Here is an 18639-nt window from a genome sequence, read left to right as displayed (position 1 = left end):
CACCCTAGCCCTCACCCTAACCCTAATCCTAACCCTAATCCTCATCCTAACCCTCAGCCTAACACTAACCCTAACCCTAACTATCAACCTAACACTAAACCTCACCCTCACTGTAACCCTTACCCTAACCCTCAACCTAACCCTAAACTTAACCTGAACCCTAACTCTCACCCTAACCCTAAACCTAACACTCACCCTAACCCTAACCCTCACACTCACCCTCACTTTCAGCCTAAAACTAAGCCTAAACCTAACCCTAACCCTAACCCTCACACTCACCCTAACACTAACCCTAATCCTAATCCTAACACTAATCCTAAACCTCACCCTCACCCTAACCCTCACCTTAAGCCTAACCCTAACATTAATCATAACCCTAAACCTAACCCTAAACCTCATCCTCACCCTAAACCTCACACTAACCCTAACACTAATCCTCAATCTAACCCTCACCCTCACCCTCACCCTAGCCCTCACCCTAACCCTAACACTCATTCTCATCCTAAACCTCATACTAACCCTAACCCTAAACCTAAACCTAACCCTCACCCTTACCATAACCCTCACCCTCAGCCTAACCCTCACCTTTACCCTTGCCGTCACCCCCACCCTAACCCTCACCCTTACCCTACCCCTCACCCGGACCCTAACCCTATCGCCTAAACCTCACCCTCAACCAAACCCCAACTCTAACCCTAGCCCTAACCCTCACCCTCAACTTCATACTCAGCCTAACCCTAAGCCTAACCCTAAACCTAACCCTCACACTCACCCTAACCCTTACCCTAATCCTAATTCTAACACTAAGCCTTACCCTCACCCTCAACCTAACCCTCACCATAACCCTAAATCTAACACTAACCCTAACCCTAACCCTCATCCACACCCTAACCCTAACTCTAGCCCTAAACCTCACACTCACCCGCACCATCACCCTCATCGTAATTCTAACTCTAACCCTCACCCTAACCCTAAACCTCACCCTAACCCTAACCATAACCCTAAGCCTCACCATCACAGTAACTCTAACCCTAACCCTAACCCTAACTTTAAACCTCACCCTAACTATAAACCTAACCCTAAGCTAACCCTAACCCTCCCCCAAATCCTATATCTGAACCTAAACCTCACCCTCACCGTGACCCTAACTCTAAACCTAACCGTAATCCTCACCCTAACCCTATATCTAACCCTAAACCTCACACTGACCCTAAACCTAACCCTAAACCTAAACCTAACCCTCACCCGCACCCTCACCTTCACTGTAACTCGAACCCTAACCCTAACAATAACACTAAACCTAACCTTAACCATCACCCTATCCCTAATCCTCACCCCCACCCTCACCCTCAGGCTAACCATAAGCCTAAGCCTAAGCCTCACCCTTATCATCATACTTATGCTCACCCTAACCCTAATTCTAACCCTAACCCTATCCCTAAACCTCAGCCTAACCCTCACCCACACCCTAACCCTAACACTAACCTTTACCCTAAACCTCAACCTAACCCTCCCCCTAACTCTAACCATAAACCTCACCCGAACCCTAACCCAAATCCTAACCCTAACCCTAAACCTCACCCTAAACCTAACCTTCACCCTCAACCTCAACCTCACTGTAACTCTAAACCTAACCCTAACAATAACACTAACCCTAACCCTAATCCTAACCCTAACCATAACCCTCACCCTGAGCCTCACCCTCACTGCAATCTTAACCCTAACCATAACACTAAAAATAACCCTAACCCTAAACCGAAACCTAATCCTCACACCCACCCTCACCTTCAGCCTAACCCTAACCCTAACCCCAACCCTCAAGGTAACCCTAACCCTAACCCTAAACCTCACACTCACCCTCACCATAAACCAAATCCTAAACCTATACCTATCCCTAAACCTCACTCTAAACCTCACCCTAGTCCTCACCCTAAACCTAATCCTAACCCTAAACCTCATCCTAAATCTCACACTAACCCTAACCCTAACCCTCACCCTAACCCTAACCCTCACCCTCATGCTCCGCCTCAGCCTAAGCCTAAGCCTAAGACTAAGCCTAACCCTAACACTATCCCTAACTCTAACCCTAAACCTCATCCTCAACCTAACCCTAACTCTGACCCTAACCCTAAACCTAAACCTCATCCTAACCCTAACCCTTACCTTAACCCTCACCCTCAGTGTAACTTTAACCCTAACACTAACAATAAACCTAACCTTAAACCTAAACCTCACCCTACCCATAACCCTCACCCTAACCCTCACCCTCACCCTAACATTTACCCTCACCCTAACACTAACCCTCATCCTCACCATAACCCTAATCCTTAACATAACCCTAACCTGAAACCTCAAACTAACCCTAACCCTCCCCCTAACCCTAACACTAACCCTTACTCTAAACCTGACCCTAACCCTCCCCCTAACCCTAACACTAAACCTAACCCTAACACTAACATTCACACTAACCCTAATACTCACCCTAACCATAAACCTCAATCTAACCCTAACCCTAAATCTCACCCTCATCCTAATCCTAACCCTAAGCCTAAGCCTAAGCCTTAACCTAACCCTAACCCTCACATTCACCAACATTGTAAGCCTAATCCTAACCCTAACCCTATCCCTAAACCTCAACCTAACCCTCACCCTCACCCTAAGACTAACATTAAACCTAAACCTAACCATCACCCTAACCCTCCCACTAACACTCACTCTAAACCTAAACCTCACCATCAACCTAACCCTAACCCTAAACGTCACCCCAAACCTCACCCTAACCCTAACCCTCACCCTCACGCTCACCTCACCATAACTCTAACACTAACAATAACACTAACACTAACACTAACACTAACCCTAACCCTAACCATATACCTCACCCTCAGCCTCACTCTCACTGCAAACTTAACCCTAAACATAACACTAACAATAACCCTAACCCTAACCCAAACCCTAACTCTACCCTTAACCCTAACCCTAATCCTCACCCCCACTCTCACACTCAGCCTAACCCAAAGCCCACACTAAACCTAACTCTAATTATAAACATCACCCTCACCCTAACCCTATCTCCAAACCTAACTCTAAACCTCAGCCTAACCCTAACCCTCACACTCAACCTCAGCCTCAGCCTAACCCTAAGCCTAACTCTAAACCTAACCCTAACCCACACACTCACACTCACCCTAACCCTAATCCTAAACCTAAACCTCAACCTAACCCTCATCCTAACCCTAAACCTAACCCTCACCTAACCCTAACCCTCACCTTCAACCTCAGCCTCAGCCTAAACCTAACCCTCCCTCTAACCCTAACCCTTACACTAACCCACACCGTAATTCTAACTTAACACTAACCCTAACCCTAATCCTAACACTAACCCTCACCCTAAGCCTAACCCTAACCCTAAACCTCACCCTCACCCTAACCCTAACTCTACCCCTAATCCTAAACCTAAATTTCATCCTAACTCTAACCCTAACCCTCACACTCACCCGCAATGTAATCCTAATACTAACAATTACAATAACCCTAACACTAACCCTCAACCTAACTATAACCCTCACCCTAACCCTAACCTTCACCCTAACACTTACCCTCACCCTAACACTAAACCTAACCCTAACACTAACCCTCACACTAACCCTAACCCTCACCCTAACCTTAAAACTCACCCTAACCCTAACCTAACCCTGACCTTCACCCTCACCGTAGCCCTCATCTTAACCCTAATTCTAACCCTAACCCTCACCCTAACGCTAACCCTCATCCTCACCTTAAACCTCACTCTAATCCTAACCCTAATCCTCAATCTAACCCTCACCCTCAGCCTTACCCCTAACCCTCACACTTACCCTAACCCTCACCCTAACCCTAACCCTCACCCTTATCTGTACCCTGACCCTCAGCATAACCCTCAACTTTACCCTTACCATCACCCTCACACTAACCCTCACCCTATCCCTAAACCTCATGCTAAACTTCAACCTAACCGTAACCTTAACCATCACCTTAAACCTAACCCTCACCCTAACACTTACCCTCAACCTAACCCTAACCCTAACCCTCACACTCACCCTAAACTTTACCCTAATCCTAATGCTAATCCTAAGCCTAACCCTCACACTCACACTCACCCTAACCCTAACCATAACCATAACCCTCAACCTAACCCTAAACTTCACCCTCACCATAACCCTTACCCTAACCCTCAACCTAATTCTAAACTAAACCTGAATCCTAACTCTCAACCTAACCCTAACCCTAACACTCACCCTAACCCTAACCCTCACCACACCCTCAACCTAACCCTAACACTAACCCTAACCCTAACCCTCAACCTAACTCTCACCCTAACCCTAACTCTAACCTTAAACCTCACCTTCACCCTAAACCTAACGCTACCCCTAACCCAAACCCTAAACCTCACCCTAACGATAACCCTAACCCTTACACTCAACCTCACAGTTACTGTAACCCTAAACCTAAACCTAACAATAACCCTAACCCTAATCCTAACCCTCACGCTAACCATAACCCTCACCCTAACCCAAACCCTCACCCTAACACTTACCCTCACCCAAACACAAACCCTAACCCTAAAGCTAACCCTCACACTAACCCTAACCCTAACGCTAAACCTAAACCTCAACCTAGCCCTCACCCTCACCCTAAGCCTAACACTAACCCTAAGCCTAAACCTCACCCTCCCTCTTCCCATAACCCTATATCTAACCATAAACCTCACCCTCACCCTAACCCTAACCTTAACCCTAAACACCACCCTAACCCTAACCCTAATCCTCACCCGTACTCTCAACTTCACCATATCTATAACCCTAACCCTAACAGTAACCCTAACCCTAACCCTAACCATCACCTTAAACATAATCCTCACCTCCACCCTCACCCTCAGCCTAACCCTAAGCCTAAGCCTAACCCTCAACATAACCATCACACTTAACCTCACCCTAAACCTAAAAGTAACCTTTACCATATCCCTAAAGCTCAACCTAACCCTCACCCTAACCCTAACCCTAACCTTAACCCTAAATCTCAACCTAACCCTCACCCTAACCCTATCTCTAAACCTAAACCTCAACCTCACCCTAACCCTAACCCTCACCCTAACCATAACACTAACCCTAACGCTAAACCTCACCCTAACATCCCCCTAACCCTAACTCTAACCATAAATCTCACCCTCACCCTAACACTAACCCTAACTTTAAACCTCACCCTAACCATAACCCTCACCCTTACCCACCACCTCAAAGTAACTCTAACCATCACCCTAATAATAACACTAACCATAACCCTTACACTAACCCTAAACCTAACCATAACCCTCACTCTCAGCCTCACCATCACCGCAATCTTAACCCTAACCATAACACTAACAATAACCATAACCCTAAGCCTCACCCTAATCGTCACCACCACCCTCATCTTCAGCCTAACCCTAAGCCTAACTATAACCCTAACCCTAACGCTCACAGTAAGCCTAACCCTAACCCTAACCCTATACCTAAATCTAAACTTAAACCTAAACCTAACATTAATCCTAAGCTTTACCCTCACCCTAATCCAAACCCAAACCCAAACCCTCAACCTAACCCTAAGCCTAAGCCTAAGCCTAACCCTAACCTTCACACTGACTCTACCCTAACCCTAATCCTAAACCTAACCATATCTCTAAACATCACCCTAACCGTAAACCTCACCATAGCCCTCACCCTAACCTTAATCCTTACCCTAAACCTCATCCTAACACTCACCCTAACCCTAAACCTAACCCTCACCCTCATGCTCGGCCTAAGCCTAAGCCCAAGCCTAAGCCTAACCGTACACCTGACCCTCACCCTAACCTAACCCTAACACTAACCCGAACTCTAAACCTAAACCTCACACTCACCCTAAGCCTGACTCTACCCTAAACCTAAACCTAAACCTCATCCTACCCTAACCGTAACATTCACCCTCACCCTCACCGTAACCCTCACCCTAAACCTAACCCTCAACCTAACACTTACCCTCACCCTAAACAAAAACCTAAAACTAACACTGACCCTCACACTAAGCTAAACATTACCCTAACCCTAACACTAACCCTAATTCAAACCTAAACCGCACCCTAACCCTCACCCTCACCATAAACCTAAGGCTAACCCTAACCCTAAAACTAACCCTCACACTCACCATAACCCTAACCCTAATCCTAATCCTAACCCTAACCCTAACCCTCACCCTCACCCTAAAACTCACCCTAACCCTAAACCTAAAACTAACCCTAACCCTAACCCTCACCCTCAGTCTCACACTAACCCTAATTCTAACCCTAAACCTCACCCTCACCCTAACCCTAATGCTAAACCTAACCTTAAACCTAACCCAAACCCTAACCCTCCCCCTAACTCTCACCCTAACCCTAACACTAACACTAACCTTAACTCTAACCCTAACCCTAAAACTAAACCTCACCCTAACCCTAACCCTAACTCTCAACATAACCCTAACCCTCACCCTCACCCTCACCCTCAGCCTAACCCTAAGCCTAACCCTAACCCTAAACCTAACCCTCACCCTAACCCTAGCCCTAACCATCACCCTAACTCTAATCCTCACCCCCACCCTCACCCTCACCCTAACCCTAAGCCTAAGCCTAAGCCTAACCCTAACCCTAACACTCACCCTCAGCCTAACCCTAATCTTAACCCTAAATCTAAAATTTACCCTAAAACTCAACCTAAGCCTCACCCTAACCTTAACCCTAAAACTAACCTTAACCCTCTACCTAACGCTCCAACTAACCTGAAACCTAACCCTAAACCTCACACTCACCCTAACCCTAATCCAAACCCTAAACTGAAACCTCACCCTAACCCTAAACCTAACCCTCACCCTCACCCCACCCTCACCCTCACCTTAACTCTAACCCTAACCCTAACAATAACACTAATCCTAACCCTAAAACTAACCCTAACCCTAACCCTAATGCTAAAACTCACCCTCACCATAACCCTAAACCTAACCCTAACCCTCACCCTAACCCTAACCTTCACCCTCACCTTAACCTTAACCCTTATACTAACCCTCACTGTAAACCTCAACTTAACCTTAAACCTTAGCCTAACACTAACCCTAATCCTCACCCTCACCCTAGCCCTCATCCTAACCCTAATTGTAACCCTAATCCTAATCCTAACCCTCACACTAACTCTAATCCTAACCCTCACCCTAACCCTAAACCTAACCCTCAACCTAACCCTAAACATAACCCTCACTGTAACCCTAACCCTAACCCTAAACATAACTTGAACCCTAACTCTCAAGCTAACCCTAACCCTAACCCTCAACCTAAAGCAAACCCTCACACTCACCCTCTCCCTCAGCCTAACCCTAAGCCTAAGCCTATCCCTAACCCTCACACTCACCCTAACCATTACCCTAATCCTAATTATAACCCTAAGCCTAACCCTCACCCTCACCTTAATCCTCAACCTAACCCTTACTCTAACACTAACCCTAAACCTAACCCTCAACCTCAGCCTCACATTTAACCTAATTCTCACCCTAAACCTCACCCTCACCCTACCCCTAACCATAACCCTAACCCTAAACCTCAAAAACCCCTAATCCTAAACCTCAACCTCAGCCTACCCTCACACTAACCCTAATCCTAAACCTCATCTTAACCCTCACCCTAACACTAACCCTAACCCTCACACTCACCCTAACCCTAATCCTAACCCTAACTCTCAACCTAACCCTAACCCTCAACCTCACCGTAACCCTTATCCTAACCCTCACCCTAAACATTAACCTAACCCAAATCCTAACTCTCACCCTAATCCTAACCCTAACCCTCATTCTAACCCTACCCCTAACCCTTAGCCTAAACCTCACCCTAACCCTAACCCTCACCCTGAACCTCACCGTCACCCTAACCTTAAGCCTAACCCTAAAACTAACCCAAACACACACAGTCACGCTCACCCTAACCCTAATCCTAACCCTTACCCTCACCCTCACCCTAAACATCAGTGTAACCATAAACCTAATCCTACCCTAACCCTAACACTCACACTCACCCTAACCCTTACCCTAATCCTAATCCTCACCCTAACCCTCACCCTCACACTCAGGCTTAACTCAAGCCTAACTCTAACCCTAAACCTCACCCTCACCCTTACCTTAACCCTAACCCTATCCCTAAACCTCACCCTCACCCTACCCCTCATCCTAACCCTAATACTAACCCTAACAGTCATCCTAACCCTCCCCATAATCCTAACCTTAACCCTCACCCTAACCTTAACCCTCACACTCACCCCCACCCTCAGGCTAACCCTAAGCCTAACCCTAATCCTAACAATAACCCTAGACCTCACACTCACCCTAACCCTGACACTAATCCTAATCCTAACCTTAACTCTAAACCTCACCCTCACCATAACCCTCACCCTAACCCTAACCCTAAAGCTAACACTAACCCTAACCCTAACCCTCACCCTCAGCCTCACCCTAACCCTAATTCTAACCCTAAACCTCGCCTTTACCATAACCCCAAACCTAACCTTAACCCGAAACCTCACCCTAACCCTAACACTAAGAATAACTCTAACCCTAAACCTCACCCTCACCCTAACACTAACCCTAACCCTAAAACTCACCCTAACCCTAACCTTCAACCTCACCCTCAACCTCACCGTAACTCTAGCCCTAACCCTAACAATAACCCTAACCCTAACCCTAAACCTCACCCTCACCCTCAGCCTCACCCTCACTGCAAACTTAACCCTAACCATAACACTAACAATAAGCCTAATCCTAAGACAAACCCTAACCTAACCCTGACCCTCACGGTAACCCTAACCCTAACCCTAACCCAAACCCTAACCAAAACCCTCACCCTAACTCTAAGCCTAACCCTAACTCTAACCCTAAGCCTCACCCTCACCCTCACCCTAACCTTAATCCTAAACCTAACCCAATCCCTAACCCTAACCCTCAGCCTAGCCCTCACCCTAACCCTAATCTTAACCCTAAACCTCATCCTAAACCTGACACTAACCATAACCCTAACGCGAACCCTAACCCTCACCCTCATGCTCAGCCTAAGCCTAAGCCTAAGCCTAAACCTAACCCTAACCCTCACCCTAACAATAACCCTAACAATAACCCTAAAACTAATCCTCACTCTAACCCTAAATCTCACCCTCACCCTAACCCTAAATCTAAACCTAACCCTAACAATAACCCTAACCCTCACCCTAAACATAATCCTCACCCTAACCCTAAACCTCACCCTAACACTTACCCTCACCCTACCCCTAACCTTAACCCTAAGACTAGCACTCACAATAACCCTAACCCTAAACTCACCCTAACCCTAACCCTAACACTAACCCTCAACATAACTCTAACCCTCACGCTCAAAGTAACCCTAAACCTAACCTTGACCGTCACCCTAACCATAACCCTCACCCTAACCCTATCACTCACCCTAAAACTTACCCTCACCCTAACACTAACCCTAATCCTAACCCTAACCCTAAACCTCACCCTCACCTTAACCTGAATCCTAACCCTCACACTAACAACAACCCTAACCCTAAACCTAACAAAAACCCTAACCCTAACCCTAAACCTCACCCTAATCATGACCCTCACCCTAAACCTAACCCTCATCCTAACACTTACTCTCACCTTAACACTAAACTTAACCCGAACACTAAGCCTCACACTAAATCTAACAATCACCCTAACCCTAAACCTCATGCTAACACTAACCCTAAACCTCAACCTAACCCTAGCCCTAAACCTAATATTCATCCTCACGGTAAACCTCACACTAAAGCTAACACTAATCATCAATATAACCCTCACCCTCACCCTAACCCTAACCCTAACCCTCGCTCTAACCCTAACTCTCACCCTTACCGTGACCCTCGCCCTCAGCCTAACCCTCACCTTACCCTTACAGTCACCCACAACCCAACCCTCACCCTAAGCCTAACCTCACCCTAACACTAACTCTACCCCTAAACCTCACCCTAATGCTAACTCTAACCCTAACCCTAACACTAAACCTCACACTTACACTAACACTAACACTCACCCTCAACCTCACGCTCAGCTTAAACCTAAGCCTAAGCCAAACCTTTACCCTAACCCTCAGCCTCACCCTAGCCCTCACCCTAACACAAATCCTAACTCTAACCCTAACTCTAACCCTCAACCTCACCGTAAACCTTACCCTAACCCTCACCCTAACACTAAATCTAATCTTAACCCTAAATCTCAACCTAACCGTAACCCTCAACCTCACCGTAACCCTTACCATAACCCACACTCTAACCCTAAACTTAACTTGAATCCTTCTCTCACCCTAACCCTACCCTAACTCTCACCCTATTCCTAACATTAAACCTCACCCTCACCCTAAAACTCACCCTTGCCCTAACCCTAACCGTAAAACTAAAACTCACCCTAACCCTAACATTCACCCTCACCCTCAACCTCAACGTAACTCTAACCCTAACCCTAACAATAACACGAACCCTAGCCCTAACCCTAACCCTCACCGTTTCCCTCAGCCTCACCCTCACTGCAAACTTAAACCTAACCATAGCACTAACAATAAACCTAACCCTAAGCCTAACCCTAACCCTAGCTCTAATTCTCTCCCCCACAGACACCCTCAGCCTAACCCTAAGCCTAAACTTAACCCTTACCCTAACCCTCACCGTAACCCTAAACCTAACACTAACACTAACCCTAAACCTAACCCTAAATCTAACCCTAAACCTAAACCTAATCCTCGGCCTCGCCTGCACCCTAACCCAAACGCTAACCCTAACCCTCACCCTAACTCTAAGCCTAATCGTAACCCTAAGCCTATGCCTCACAATCACCCTCACCCTAACCCTAATCCTAAACCTAACCCTATCCCTAACCTTAACCCTCACCCTAACCCTCAACCTAGCCCTCACCCTAACCCTAACCCTAACCCTAAACCTCATCCAAACCTGACACTAACCATAAGCCTAACCCTAACCCTAACCCGCACCTTAACCCTCACCCTCATGCTCGGCCTAAGCCTAAGCCTAAGCCTAACCCTAACCCTAAACCTCACTCTAACCCTAACACTCACCCTAACTCTAACCCTTAATATCACCCTCACCCTAACTAACTCTAACCCTAAACCTACCCCTAACAATAACCCTAACTCTCACCCTAACCATAATCCTCAGCATAACCCTAAACCTCACACTAACACTTACCCTCACCCTACCAGTAACCCTGACCCTAACAATAACCCTCACACTAACCCTAACCCTAACCCTCAATGTAACCCTAACCCTAACCCTGACCCTCACCCTAATCATAAACCTCACCCTAACCCTAACCCTCACCCTAACACTTACCCTTACCCTAACACTAACCCTAATACTAATCCTAACCCTATCCCTAACACTCACCCTCACAGTAACCGTAACCCTAACCATAAACCTAACAAAAACCCTAACCCTAACCCTCATCCAAACCATTAACCTCACCCTAAACCTAACCCTCACCCTAACACTTTCCCTCACCTTAACTCTAACCGTAACCCGAACACTAAGCCTCACACTAACACTAACCATCACCCTAACCCTAAATCTCACCCTAACACTAACCCTAAACCTCAACCTAACCCTAGCACTAACCCTAACCCCAACACTAATCCTCACGATAAAACGCAAACTAACCCTAACACTAATCCTCAATCTAACCCTCACCCTCACCCTAACACTAACATTAAAGCCCACATTAACCCTAACACGAAACCTCACCTGCACCCTCACCTTCACCATAACCCTAACCCTGACCCTAATAATAACACTAACACTAACCCTAACCATCAACCTAACCCCTATCCTCACCCCAACCCTCACCCTCAGCCTAACCCTAAGTCTAAGCCTAACCCTCACCCTCACCCTCACCCTAACCTTAACACTACCCCAAAACTTAAACCTCACCCTAACACTCCACCTAACCCTAACTCAAACCTAAACCTCATCCATACCCTAACCCTTACCCTTACCCTCACCCTAAACCTAACCCTAACCCTAAACCTCACCTTAACCCTAACGCTCATCCTCACCCTCAACCTAAACATAACTCTAACCCTAACCCTAACAATAATATTAAAACCTAACCCTAACCATAACCATAACTCTCACCCTCAGCCTCAACCTCACGGCAAACTTAACCCTAACCATAGCACTAACGATAACCCTAAAACTAACCCTAACCCTAATCCTCACCCCCACCCTCACCTTCAGCCTAACCCTAAGCCTAACCATATCCCTAACACTAAGCCTCACCGTAACCCTGACCCTATCCCCAACCCTAACCCTAAACCTAACCCTACCACTAACCCTAAAACTCACCCTAACAATCACCCTAGCCCTCAGCTTAACCCTAACCCTAACCCTCACCCTCACCCTAGCCCTCACCCTAAACTTAATTCTAATGCTCACCGTCACCCTAACCCTAACCCTCATCCTCACCCTAAACCTCAAACTAACCCTAAACCGAATCCTCAATCTAACCCTCACCCTAACCCTAACCCTAAACCTTAACCTAACCCTAAACTTTACCCTAACCCTCACCCTTCTGTTAAACCTCAAACTCAGCCCAAACCTCACCATTACTCTTACCATCATAATTACCCTAAACCTCACCCTAACCCTAAATCTCATCCTTACAATCACCCTAACCTAAAACCTACACAGCACCCTAACACTAACCCTCACTCTCAACCTCATGCTCAGCCTAACCCTAAGCCTAAGCCTTACCCTAAACCTCAACCTATGCCTAACCCTCACCCTCACCGTAACTCTAACCCTCATCCTAACCCTCACCCGAACCCTAATCCTAACCATAAACCTTACCCTAAAACTAACCCTAAACCTCACCATCCCCCTAGCCCCCACCCTAAACCTAATCCTAACCCTAATCCTCACCCTAAACCTAAAGTTAACTGAACCATAACTCTCACCCTAACCCTAACCCTAACCCTCACCCTAACCCTATCCCTAACCCTCACACTCAGGCTAACCCTAAACATAATCCTAACCCTAACCCTAACACTAACCCTAACCCTAACCCTAAACCTAACCCTCCACTCACCTTAACCCTAACCCTAAGCCTAACCCTAACCCTAAACCTCACCCTCACCCTAAACCTCACCCTAATCCTAATCCTAAACCTCAGCCTCACACTAACCCTAACCCTAAACCTCACCCTCATCCTCACCCTAACACTAAATCTAACCCTAAACCTCACACTCACCCTAACCCTAAATCTAACCCTACCCCAAAACCTCACCCTAACTCTAACCCTAAACCTCTCCCTAGCCCTCACCCTAACCCTAACCATAAATCTAAACCTAACCCTAACCCTCACACTCAACCGCACCCTCACCCTCACAGTAACTCTAACCCTAACTCAAAACCTAAGCCTACAACTCACTCTAACACTAACGCTAGTACTAACCCTAACCCTCACCCTCACCTTAACTCTAACCCTAACCCTAAACCCCACCCTAACCCTAACTCTCACCAGAACCCTCACCCTCACTGTAACTCTAACCCTTACCCTAACAATAACACTAACCCTAATCCTAAACATCACCCTAACCCTAATCCTCAACCCCACCCTGACCCTCAGCCTAACCTTAAGACTAAGCCTAACTCTCCACCTAACCCACATACTCACGCTCACCCAAAGCCTAAACCTAAATGTAGCCCTCTCCCTAAACCTCAACCTAAACCTCACCCTCACCCTAACTCTAACCCTAACGCTAAACCTCACCATAACCCAACCCCAAACCCTAAATCTAACCCTAAACCTCACCCTCACCCTCACCCTAACCCTAACCTAAACCTCATTCTAACCATAACCATAACCCTCACCCTCAAACTTAACCACACTGTAATTCTAACCGTAACCCTAAAAATAACAGTAACCCTAACCCTCACCCTAACCCTAACCAATCCCTCACCCTCAGCCTCACCATCACTGCAAACTTAACCCTAAACATAACACTAACAATAACCCTAACCCTAACCATAACCATAAACCTAATCCTCACCCCCACCTTCACCCTCAGCCTGACCCTAACTTAACCCTAACCCAAACCCTAAACCTCACCGTAACCCTAACCCTAACCCTAAACCTAACACAAACTGTAACCCTAAACCAAACCCTAAACCTAACACTAATCCTCAGCCTCCCCCTCCCCCTAACCCAAACCCTAACACTGACCCTCACCATAACCCTCACGCTAACCCTCCTCCTAACCCTATATCTAACCCTAAACCTCACCCTCACACTAACACTAACCCTAACCCTAACCCTAAACCCCAATCTAATCCTAATCCTAACCCTCACCCTCACCCTCACCGTAACTCTAACCCTAACCCTAACAATAACACTAACCCTAACCGTAACCCTAAACCTCACCCTAATCCTCAGCCTTACCCTCACCCTAACCATAACCATAACCATAACGGTCACCCTAAACCTAAGCCAAACCCTAACCCTAACTCTCCCACTCACACTCACCCTAACCCTAATCCTAAACCTAACACTACACCTAACCCTAACCCTTACCCAAAGCCTCACCCTAGCCTTCACCCTAAACATAATCCTAACGATAAACATCATCCTAACACTCACCATAACCCTAAACCTAACCTTCACCCTAACCCTAACCCTAACCCTCACCCACATGCTCGTCCTAAGCCTAAGACTAACACTAACCAAACCATAAACCTAACCCTAAACCTAAACCTCAACCTAACCCTACGCCTCAGCCTCACCCTCACCCTAACCAAACCCTAACCCTAACCCTCACCTTAACCCTAAGCCTAACCCTAATGCTAAACCTAACCCTCACACTAACCCTCACACTAACCCTAATCCTAAATCTAACCCTATACCTAACCCGAATAATCATCCTAACCCTATCCCTTGCCCTCACCCTAACACTAATCCTAACCCTAAAAATCATCCTAAACCTCACCCGAACCCTAACCTTAACCCTCACCCTAAACCTCAACCTAACCCTCACACACATGCTGGGCCTAAGCTTAAACCAAAGCCGAAGCCTAACCCTGACCCTAAACCTCACCCTAACCCTAACCCTAACACTAAACCTAACTCTAACCCTAAACCTCACCCTTACCCTAACCCTAACACTAACCCTAACTCTAAACTTAAACCTCATCCTAACCCTAACCCTAACAATAACCCTAACCCTAACCTTAACCCTACCCTAATCCTACCCCTAACCCTAAAACTAAACCTAACCCTAACCCTAACCCTAACCCTAACCATAACCCTCACCCTAACCCTAACAATAACCCTAACCCTAACCTTAACCCTACCCTAATCCTACCCCTAACCCTAAAACTAAACCTAACCCTAACCCTAACCCTAAACCTAACCATAACCCTCACCCTAACCCTAACATCACCTTAACACTAATCCTAATCCTCCCTCTCACCTTAGTCCTCACCCTAACCCTAACCCGCATCCTCACCCTAAACCTCACCCTAACCCTAAACTTAACCTGAACACTGACTGTCACCCTAACCCTAACCCTAACCCTAACCCTCACCCTTACCATAACCCTCACCCTAGGCCTAAACCTCATCTTTACCCTTACCGTCACCCCACCTTAACCTTTACCCTAACCCTCACCCTCACCCTAACCATAACCCTAACCCTAACTCTACCACTAAACCTCACCCTAACCCTAACCCTAACACTAACACTAACACTAAAAACCTCACCATAAACTTAACCCTAACCGTCACCCTCACCATAACCCTAACCCTAACCCTAACAATAACCCTAACCCTAACCTTAATCCTAACCCTCCCCCTCACCCTAAACCTAATTCTAACCCTAACCCTCACCCTAACCCAAACCCTCACCCTTCCGTATCGATTACCCTCACCCTAACCCTAACCCTAACCCTCACCCACATGCTGGGCCTAAGCCTAAACCAAAGCCTAAGCCTAACCCTAAACCGAGCCCTCATGCTAACCCTAACCCTAACATTAACCCTAACTCTAACCCTAAACCTCACTCTTACCCTAAGCCTAACTCTAACCCGAACCCTAAACCGAAACCTCATCTTAACCCTAACCCTAACAATAACCCTAACCCTAACCTTAACCCTACCCTAACCCTAAACCTAACCCTAACACTAAACCTAAACCTAACCCTATCCTTAACCCTAACCATACCCCTCACTAACCCTAACCTCACCCTAACACTAAACCTAGTCCTCACCCTCACCCTAGCACTCACCCTAACCCTAACTCTCATCCTCACCCTAACCGTCACCCTCACCCTTACCATAACCCTCATCCTAGGCCTAATCCTCATCTTTACCCTTACCATCACCCCCACCTTAACCCTCACCGTAACCCTAACCCTCATGTTGACCCTCACCGTAACCCTAACTCTACCCCTAAACATCACCCTCACCCTAACCCTAACTCTAACCCTAACCCTAACACTAAAAACCTCACCCTAAACTTAACCCTAACCCTCACCCTCACCGTAACCATAACCCTAACCCTAACCCTAACAATAACCCTAACCCTAACCCTAATCCTAACCCTAACCCTAACCCTCACCCTTCCGTAAGTGTAACCCTCACCCTAAACCTAATCCTAAACCTAACCCTCATCATAACCCTCCCCATAACCCCAATCCTAACCCTCATCCTAACCCTAACCCTCACCCTCACCCTCAAACTTACTGTAAGTCTAATCCTAACCCTAACAATAACACTAATCCTAAACCTAAATTAACACTAACCCTAATCCTAACACTCACCCTCACCCTACACCTAATTCTAACCCTCACCCTCACCATAACCCTAACCCTAACGTCATGGTAACACTAACTCTCATCTTAACACTCACCCTAACCCTAACCCTAACACTAACACTAAACCTCACCCAAACACTAACCCTAAAAATCACCATCACCCTAGCCCACACCCTAACACTAATCATAACCCTAATCCTCATCCTAACCCTCATCCTAACCCTAACCCTCACCCGAACCCTAACCGTAACCCTAAATCTCAAACTAAACCTAACCCTAAACATAACCCAAACCCTATCTTTCTCCCTAAACCTAACCCTAACCCTCACCCTAACCCTAACCTTCACCCTCACCCTCACCCTCAGCCTAAACCTAAGTCTAAACCTAACCCTAACCCTAAATCTCACACTCAGCCTAACCCTTACCCTAATCCTAATCCTAACTGTAACACGAACCCTAAACCTCAACCTAACCCTCACTCTAACCTTAACCCTAAAAGTAACCCTAACCCTAACCCTCGACCTAACCCTCCAACTAACCCTAACCTTCACCCTCACCCTAACACTCATGCTAACCTTAACCCTCAACCTCACCTCAGCTTCACCCTCACCCTAACCCTAAATCTAACACTAACCCTCACCCTAACCCTCACCCTCAGACTCACCCTAAATCTAACTCTAACCCTAACACTCATCCTAACCCTCACCCTAACCCTAACCCTCACCCTAACTCTAACCCTCACCCTCACACGCACCCTAACCCTAACCCTAACATTCAATCTAACGCTAAACCTCGCCCTCACCATAACCCTTACCCAAACCCTCACCCTAACCCTAAACTTAACCCAAATCCTAACCCTCACCCTAACCCTAACCCTCAACCTCAAACTCACCCTCAGCCTAATCCTAAGCCTAACCCTAAACCTAACCCTAACACACACGTTCACCCTCACTCTAAACCTAATCCTAACCCTAAACCTAACCCTCACCCTCACCCTAACGCTAAAACTAACCCTAACCATAACCCTCACCCTAACCACCCCCCTAACCCTATATCTAAACTTAAACCTCACCCTCACCCAAACCCTTACCCTAAACCTAACCCTAAACCCCACCCTAATTTTAACCCTAAATCTCACCCTCATCCTCACTCTCAGCCTAACCCTAAGCCTAAGCCTAACCCTTACACACTAAACCTTACACTCACCCACACCCTAACCCTAATCCTAACCCTAAACCTATCCCTAATCCACATCCTAACCCTGCCGCTCTCCCTAACCCTAACACTAACCCTAACCTTAAACTTCACCCTAACCCTCCCCCTAAAACTAACTCTAACCCTAAACCTCACACTCAACCTAACCCTAACCCTAAACCTAACCCCAAATCTCACCCTAAACCTCATCCTAACCCTAACTCTCACCCTCACCCTCAAGCTCACCGTAACTCTAAACCTAACCCTAACAATAACACTAACCCTAACCATAACCCAATGTCTAACCATAACACTCAAACTCAAACTCAACCTCACTGCAAAATTAACCCTAACCATAACACTAACAATAACCAGAACCGTAAACCTAACCCTAATCCTCACCACCACCCTCAACCTCAGCCAAAACCTAACGCTAAACCTAACCCTACCCCTAAAACTAACACTAACCCTAACCCTAAACCAAACCCTAATCCTCAGCATCAACCTCACCCTAACCCAAACCCTAACCCTAACCCTCACCCT

Source organism: Dipodomys merriami, unplaced genomic scaffold, assembly GCF_024711535.1.
Source record: "Dipodomys merriami isolate MVZ:Mamm:240054 unplaced genomic scaffold, mDipMer1.0.p SCAF_77, whole genome shotgun sequence".
In the NCBI taxonomy this organism is placed as follows: domain Eukaryota; kingdom Metazoa; phylum Chordata; class Mammalia; order Rodentia; family Heteromyidae; genus Dipodomys; species Dipodomys merriami.
This window is presented reverse-complemented; position numbering follows the sequence as displayed.